The sequence below is a fragment of the Anas acuta genome, chromosome 6, assembly GCF_963932015.1.
Source record: "Anas acuta chromosome 6, bAnaAcu1.1, whole genome shotgun sequence".
Taxonomy (NCBI): Eukaryota; Metazoa; Chordata; class Aves; order Anseriformes; family Anatidae; genus Anas; species Anas acuta.
Window position 1 is genome coordinate 30,357,922 of NC_088984.1, and position 7,180 is coordinate 30,365,101.

The 7,180-nt window shown below is 49.8% G+C and overlaps 1 long non-coding RNA gene across 2 annotated transcripts; it reads left to right on the forward strand.

Moving 5' to 3' along the window:
- Positions 1-426: 426 nt before the first annotated feature.
- On the forward strand, positions 427-6,617 carry LOC137858464 (uncharacterized). Of its 2 annotated transcripts, XR_011097756.1 has the most exons (3): positions 427-559; positions 2,257-2,583; positions 6,012-6,617. It is a non-coding gene; the product is annotated as an uncharacterized lncRNA (long non-coding RNA). The 2 variants fall into 2 exon arrangements; XR_011097755.1 differs by lacking the exon at positions 427-559 and having other exon boundaries at positions 786-2,583.
- Positions 6,618-7,180: the final 563 nt, after the last annotated feature.

A 7,180-nucleotide genomic window follows, 5' to 3' on the forward strand; every position in this document is an offset into this window, starting at 1 on the left:
TCCCTCCCTGCCCTCAGCTTGGGGAAACCATCATCGTTTCCTTATGCCCAAGGAACGATTTATTTAAAGCAATAGTCTCTCCATCTAATAACTACCATAAACAACATGTTGAGATGTCAGAAAGCCCATGGCTGGAGAAAACCTATTTCCTCTGGGAGGAAGCTGTCCCAGGGGGCATCAGCTGGAGATGGAGCAATGACTTAGGGGCATGGTACATGTCCCTCTGCTCCTCTGGGTGCTCATCTGCTTTTGTGTTTTCCTTGTCCAGAGAGGACCAGCACCTCTCGTGTCCCTCCTGGGGACAGAGCTCTGCCCTCTTGGGTGTGCCCCAGAAGCCCACAGGGGAAGTGGAGACACCTGGTGATGCTGGCATGTGCTTAACAGAGCCAGCAGCTGTGGCCAGGCCTGTAATTTCCCGCAGATCAAAGGCATGGTTGAAAGCAGCTATTTAGCACCGAGACGGAGCATTTCGGTGTGTATTTCCTGGGCCAAACCCATTTCTTGCCAAGGAAGAGATGTGCTGACCTGACATATCTCCTAGGGCATCTCCAGATGCTGGGTGAGTGCCATTCCCAGCTGATGACTCCTCCCTGCTCCATGGCTCCTGACACGGGCTCCACGTCACCACCTCCCTTCTCATGGTCCTCAGCTCAAGACAGCCCTGGTTAAAACTATCCCTGATATAATATCTTGAGGCTTTTTTTTTTTTTTTTTACTTTTTTTTTTTTTTGACTCTGCATGTGGAAGGCAGCTGTCAATTAGCAGCTGAAAAAAAAAAAAGCCTGCAGTGCTAATGAGAGCAAACCTAATAGAGACCTCTTCCAAATTGTTCCCATCCATTTTTCAGGGCTTTTAATTGCTGTCATATTAGGAGGATGCCAGAAGGAAAACACGAGGGAAAAGCCCCATTCAGAGGTAGATTCCTCTCTGCCAGGACTGGCTCAGAGGCAGCCTCCTCCCCTGAATTTCATTTACAGGAGATTCTCAAGTCTTCTCCAAAGTTACATTTAGGCCTGGGCCCCAGCCAGCCCCTATAATATTTCCCCTGCAGCGAGGATGGGAATGGGGGCCCTTCGTTTTACACCAACCTCCACAGCCGTACCGAAGGCTGGGGACGGATGCCATCTCCCACTGTGCTGCATTTTGTCTCTGTGTTTTGGAAAGGATGTAGTTGAAAGGGGGATTATTATCTACGGAAACAGCAACAGCGAGATACTCGATATTTCTAAATTCTTACCCAATAAAGGCTTCCTAATTATTATGCTGGTAAGGCTAGGTGTGCTGGCCACTGCGGACAGTGAGCGGGCTGATTAAAACATGAGAAATACAGGGATTATTAGAGAGGGCAGCCACAAGACCGTGCACCACGGCCGCCCCGGCTCGGGGAGCTTCCTGCTGCCTGTGGCTGATAAGGAGGCCCCGAGCCCACAGATTCACCCCGCTGCCAGTGCCAGGAGGGGACGGGAAGGGAGGGGATGCAGTTTCCTGATGCTCCAGAGCCAGCTGGGATTGAGTTACGTTATTCATTACTGGTTGTTATTACTGGGTTTAATCCGTGGGTCTGTGCACGCTGATGCTGGGGGATGCAATCCCAGCACAGTGCACACTGGGGATGTCCCTTTGCAGGGACGTGGGGAGAAGCAGAGAGGGACACAGCTGCTCACATCAGCTGTGGGGGTGTTGGGATGGTGCTGGTGGCCAGGACGTGGTGAGGGGGCTCCTAAGATGTTGCAGCCCTTGGGGCAAAGGGGCTACACATCCCTTTGAGGTCCTCCTAGCCAAAAAAGCCTCTCCTCCCCGTGATGCTCGGCCCTTCCTGCATCTCACCAGCAAGGCCTAAGTAGGGGCTTTAAAGGCACCAAGCGTGCCTTTATGACCTCGGGACGGTAGCAGCACAGCAAAATAAACTTTCCCCAGCTGCACCCTCCTGGAAACCAGCCTGCTCAGGAGTGCAACATCCCGGCTGAAACTCCCGCAGCACACTGTGGGTTGCTCCATCCACCAGTCCGCGCGAGATGAAGCCCGTTTTCCCCCCCATATTCCTGGAATACCAAACGCCGGGGAGGACCCAGAGCATTCCCCCAGGTCCAAGCTCCATCTGTCCCGGACTGAGCTCACCCAGACCATCTGCGGGGTCACGATCCGCAGCGCTGCCGACAGCGCACGTGTGTGCACGCGGGGTGACGATGGGGCCGGAGCGGTCCGAGCCAGCCATCTGTTCCACTAAACGCCACGTGTGCTCACTGTTTTTAACAGGGAACTGAGCAAAACAACCCCTCGTGAGGCAACAGCTCGCCAAGTCCTCAAAAATCATCCTGGGCAGAAAGGTAAAGGGGGCAGAAAGCTGGTGCTGCGCAACGAGGGAGAGCCGGACACGCACACCGGGGCTGTTCGCAGCTTTCCAGCACCACAGGGAGGACACAGCCCTGGCTGAGAGGGCAAGCTGCAGGAGGGCTCTGCTTTATTCATGCTCACTATGTGCCAAGGAGAAGCAGGGGACACAAATCCAGGAGCTGGGCAGGTTCAGGAAGGCAGCACTCAGAGAGACCTTAGGAGACATCCAGGAGCAGAGCCAGGTTTCAGGTACAGAATGATTTATATATTTATTTATTTGCATATGGTTTTGGGTTTTTTTTTCTTAGCAGCAGTGCTTCCATTTTTCTGCTCGGCCACCTGCTCTAAGGACAGCCGCCTGAGGTCTCACACCTGTGTGTGGTTAGCGTTTAAAGCAGACCTAGGTTAAAAGTGGACTCCTCCACAAGCCAGAGGAGGGGAAACATCTTCCTTTGGTGCTAGCAAGCAGCAGGACAGACCTTGGGGCAGCAGGACAGGGTCTGGGGACATCAAATTGTCACTCCATCCCCAGCTGCTCTTCATCCAGACCCTGTTTTCCCTAAGCCCTTCATTCTCATGGATGTTATTAGGTGGCAGAAACCCTGTGCTTGCTGACATCCAAGCCTCGTCTTGGCTGCAAGAGGAGCTGATTTCTCCCACTGCCTACCGGGTGGATGCAGCACGATGTGGCAGCCCTTCCCGTGACAGCTTTTCCATGCTGGAAGGCTGTTATCATGCCCCTCTGCCTTGCTATCCCGGGCTAGACTAAACATAGCCAACTGCCTCATCCATCCCTCGTAGCTCATGGCTTCTCAGCCTCTTGTCACTCTTGCTGGCTGTCTCTGGATTGTCTCCAAGTTGTCTCCGTCTTTCTTGCTGTCAGCCCTATTAAATTTGGGTGCCTGCATCACGGTGGGGCTCAGCACCACCGCCAGGCGTGGGCTAAGACATGACAACTCCGGCAACGCCAAGTGGGGAGAAGAAATGCAGCGAGCCCTCCAGGTTTATGTCAGCGAAGCAGAACAACAAGAAGTGATTGCTTCCAAGAAACCTCCCTGAAACCTGCGATCCAAAATACTTTCCATGCCTCTGTTGCTCAACAGCATGCCAGCATTCTCCAGGGGAAATGGTTTTCTTTCCATGGAGCGCAGCGCTTTCACGGCACTCCTCGGGAAAGGGAGAGGTACTGGTGACAGCAGGGTTTTGGGGCCATTCACTAATGGGATGGGGTCTCCATTTCCTCCCGTCCTATCCTGGGTGCCCCTTGGTCAGGAGGTAGGGATGGTGACACTGGTGTTGTCCTGTTGTTCCCCACAGGAGACTGTTCCTGACACCTATGAGTCCTTCTGGGGACGTGTTAGGGTTACTTCATCTCCCTGTACTTCCCCAGGCCTCCAGGCAAAGGGCTGGCTCACCCTCTGGGCTCGGCAGAAATGGTTGATGTCTGTCACAGCTTTGTTGCTGCTACTTTTTCAGGTTTTGGTCAAAAAGCAGTGAAAGCCCCCAAAATGCGAAAGATGAAGGTTCGGGCTCACCTCCTCTGTGGGTACAAATTGACCCAAGCTCGTTGCCTTCAACAGAGCTGCTGGCCTGTTGGCGGAGGCACTTTTATAATCAGCTCTATAAATAAAGGGTCAGGGAAAAATGATGAATGAGACCTGGAGTTATCTATCCAGCCAGGGTGGATTACTCACAGGCACTGTGCGTAACTGATCTTGAAAATAAATTCCAGCTAAATACTTTAAAAACTTTAAGGAGGGGGGGAGTGGAGGTGAAACGAGCTGAGCTTCAGGCAGCCCTTAAAATTAACTCTTCCAACCTCCGTCCAGCAGCAGAAGAGGAGATATCTGTTCCGTGTGTCCCTTCACAAAGAGCAGGCTGTGGTGGGTGAAAAGTCAGCAGTTGACCTCTGCTTATTGACACCTGCTTGGGCTTCCAAGGGCAAATTCAGTCCCCGTCACATTTTCAGGGCATTTTCCAGCCAGCTCCACTTGGAGAGACGTTAGGGCAGACACGAGGGCTACGAAAATCCAGCTCCAGAGATGTGCTTCATCAGGACAAAGCTGAACTTAATTAGGGCTGCCTGGAAGGTTTTCTCTGCAAAGCTCCCCTCATGCAAAACAGAGCTTGAGTCGAAGAGGGAAGATTATTAGGGATTTTAGAAACAGGGTGGATGCTGTCATCGAAAATGCATTCTTCAAAGAAATGCTCCTTTGGGGGCTTTGAAGTGCTTCAGTTATTTATTCATTCGACTGTCAATGAAACATTTTTACAGAAAACTGCTCTAGCAATGGAGCCTTTCCAGGCATGGTGGGGTGATGGATTGCTGTTCTGTATGAAAATCAGTTAAAATTTCTCAGCCTTCCATTCAAACAGGAGACTTCTATCACTGGCACAGCAGTTGATCAAATCACCATCATGCTTTAAACTCAACAACCTCCAGTAACCTAATAAAGATATATTTAAAATGTATATGACCGGTTATATGTAATTTAACAAATGTATTCCTCCTGCTCCTTAGCCTGACTTTACACAGAAGACATTTTAACAGCTTGAGTGATGTTGCTTTTATGATGCGCGAGTCATTTTACCAAACAGCATGATAAAAGTTTGCTCAGGCAGGAATTTCATTAACTTCAGGGTCCTTGTTGCACTTAGCGGCATTGCTCTTGGCATGCAAGAATAATGGGTTCCAGGGCCTGGAATCTCCATTATTTTCCATCCACTTTATTTAAAAACCATTGGACGGATTATAAAAGGCTGCTAAACAATGAACATGCTGTTGTTGCTTATTGCTTGTTGCTGTGCCCAGATGTTTGGTGTTGCAGGGTTCCCTAAGAACACTTCGGGGTGCCACAGAAGGAAAGGCATTCGGTAGAACAATTCCTAATTGTTATGATTTATTTATTTTTTTGGCCCTCTCTTGCTGAAATGTGGCTGCACCTCTTCCCTTCCAGCCATGCACACAACGTGCGAGGGGGGCAGAGGGGTGTGATGGGGTCTGGGGGTGCAGGATCACCAGCCCTATGCCTCCCCAGCCTGCATTAAGCTCGGTACCATACAAAGTGACCACGTGCACGGTGCCCACCTGCTTTTTTAAAAAAAAAACTTTCAGGAGATGGAAACTGAACTCTGGACTCCCTTGGGCACCTTGAAATATATATTTATGGGCGAGGGATGAATAGTGCCTTGTAGTGGCCGTGTTGTCAGAGCCCACAAGCAGGCTCTGCTCCGCTTGCCAGCCTTTTTATGGGTCCCTGCTCCATGGTTAGTGTAAATTAGAGAAGACTCCAAAATAAATAGCCTCCTTCTGTGCTCGTGAGCAGGTCATGCACGTGGGGAATGCCACGTACTGTAAATAAATGGCTAATAAAAGCACAGTGTTCTTGCAGAATAAATAGCTCCGTGGCTTAAATTAAATAGTTACGTCCACAGCCGGTGAAATATGGAGATGCTGGGTCTGTCCCAAAATACCTTCCTGGGGAGTGGGTTCTGGAAAATTTGGGAATTAAGGTATAAATTATTAAGGCTAAAACACATCAGTGTGGCAAAACACAGGCTAACGCAGGGAAAGCCACTCTCCGTAACAGTGACATTCAAAGAAGCGCGGAAAGTAACAATTTAGTAATAATTTGCTAAAATTACATCTTTTTTTTGCATTCGGCTTTCGCTGACAGGCTTTTCAAGATCATTAAATAAATGTCACAGGAACTCTGGAGGTGGCGAGTAATCAGAGCAACTGGGAGAGCTGAAACGGCTGCAAGGGCAAAGAAAATATTTTGCAAAGGAAACATCGCTGAACTCTTCCACGGAAGACAAAGGAGGTGAAAAAGGAGAAACTTTCTGTTTCATTTTGAATGGATATTTTTCCGCTCATGTTGCTTTCCGGAAGACAAAAAAATGTCAGCAGAAATGCTTTCATCAAAAGGTAATTCTGCTCGAAATGTCTGGCGGGTGAAGAGAGGCTTTCATCTCTGGGCTCTCCCCGCTGACGGCCGGGACAAGTCACCTTTTCCAGCAGGGGAGCTGGGATGGAGCAAGCTGGTTTTTTTTCAGGGACACCAGCATCGAGCTGTCCTTGAGGTCAGGCCTTTTTTGCCGGGCACACGCAGTGCTCTGTGCCAGCTCACAGGCAGAAGTATAAGTGGAATTTAGGGAGCTTATTTATTGGCCTCCTGCTCCAGCCCTTAGTCTGGAAACCATTTGAGGAAAATTGATCGAATGATTATGTTATGAGTTGTGCTCTTGCTGTTGTTATTGTCATAAACTCTTACAGTTCCTCATTTATGGAGTGTGCATGTCTCTTTTTTTTTTTTTCCTTTTAGCCCAGGAATTATTTTAATGCTGGATGATACTGCTTCGGCCCTTCTCACAGCCACCTTCCCTTTATCGATTATTCTATTCCTTTCAAACCAAACAGCACAGCCTGTGCTAGAAGCCCATCTCCCCACACTGCTCTCACGTTATTGATGTAAAACTGGCTGTTTCCAGCCAGAAGCAGAGAGCAGACCCGGGGACAGTGTTCCCCAAACCCCACAGAAACATCCTCCCATCAGGCTGATTGAGGAATCAAGAAGAAGTCACAAAACCCACTGTGAGAGAATTAAATCGGAGCGGACAATGGCAATGCTAATTGCCTGGCAAGCTTTTACTCAGCACTCAGAGGATTTTTTTTTCCAGCTGGCTATGTCCAGCCTTATCCCTCCCGGCACGGAGGCAGGTTTACAATGGGATTACGCTGGCTGTGGCTCTCTGCCCCTTTGCCAAACGGCTCCTTTCGGATCTCTCCCAGCATCAGAGGGCTCACGCGTGTCTAGCACTGGGAAACCCACCCTTAAGGACCTAC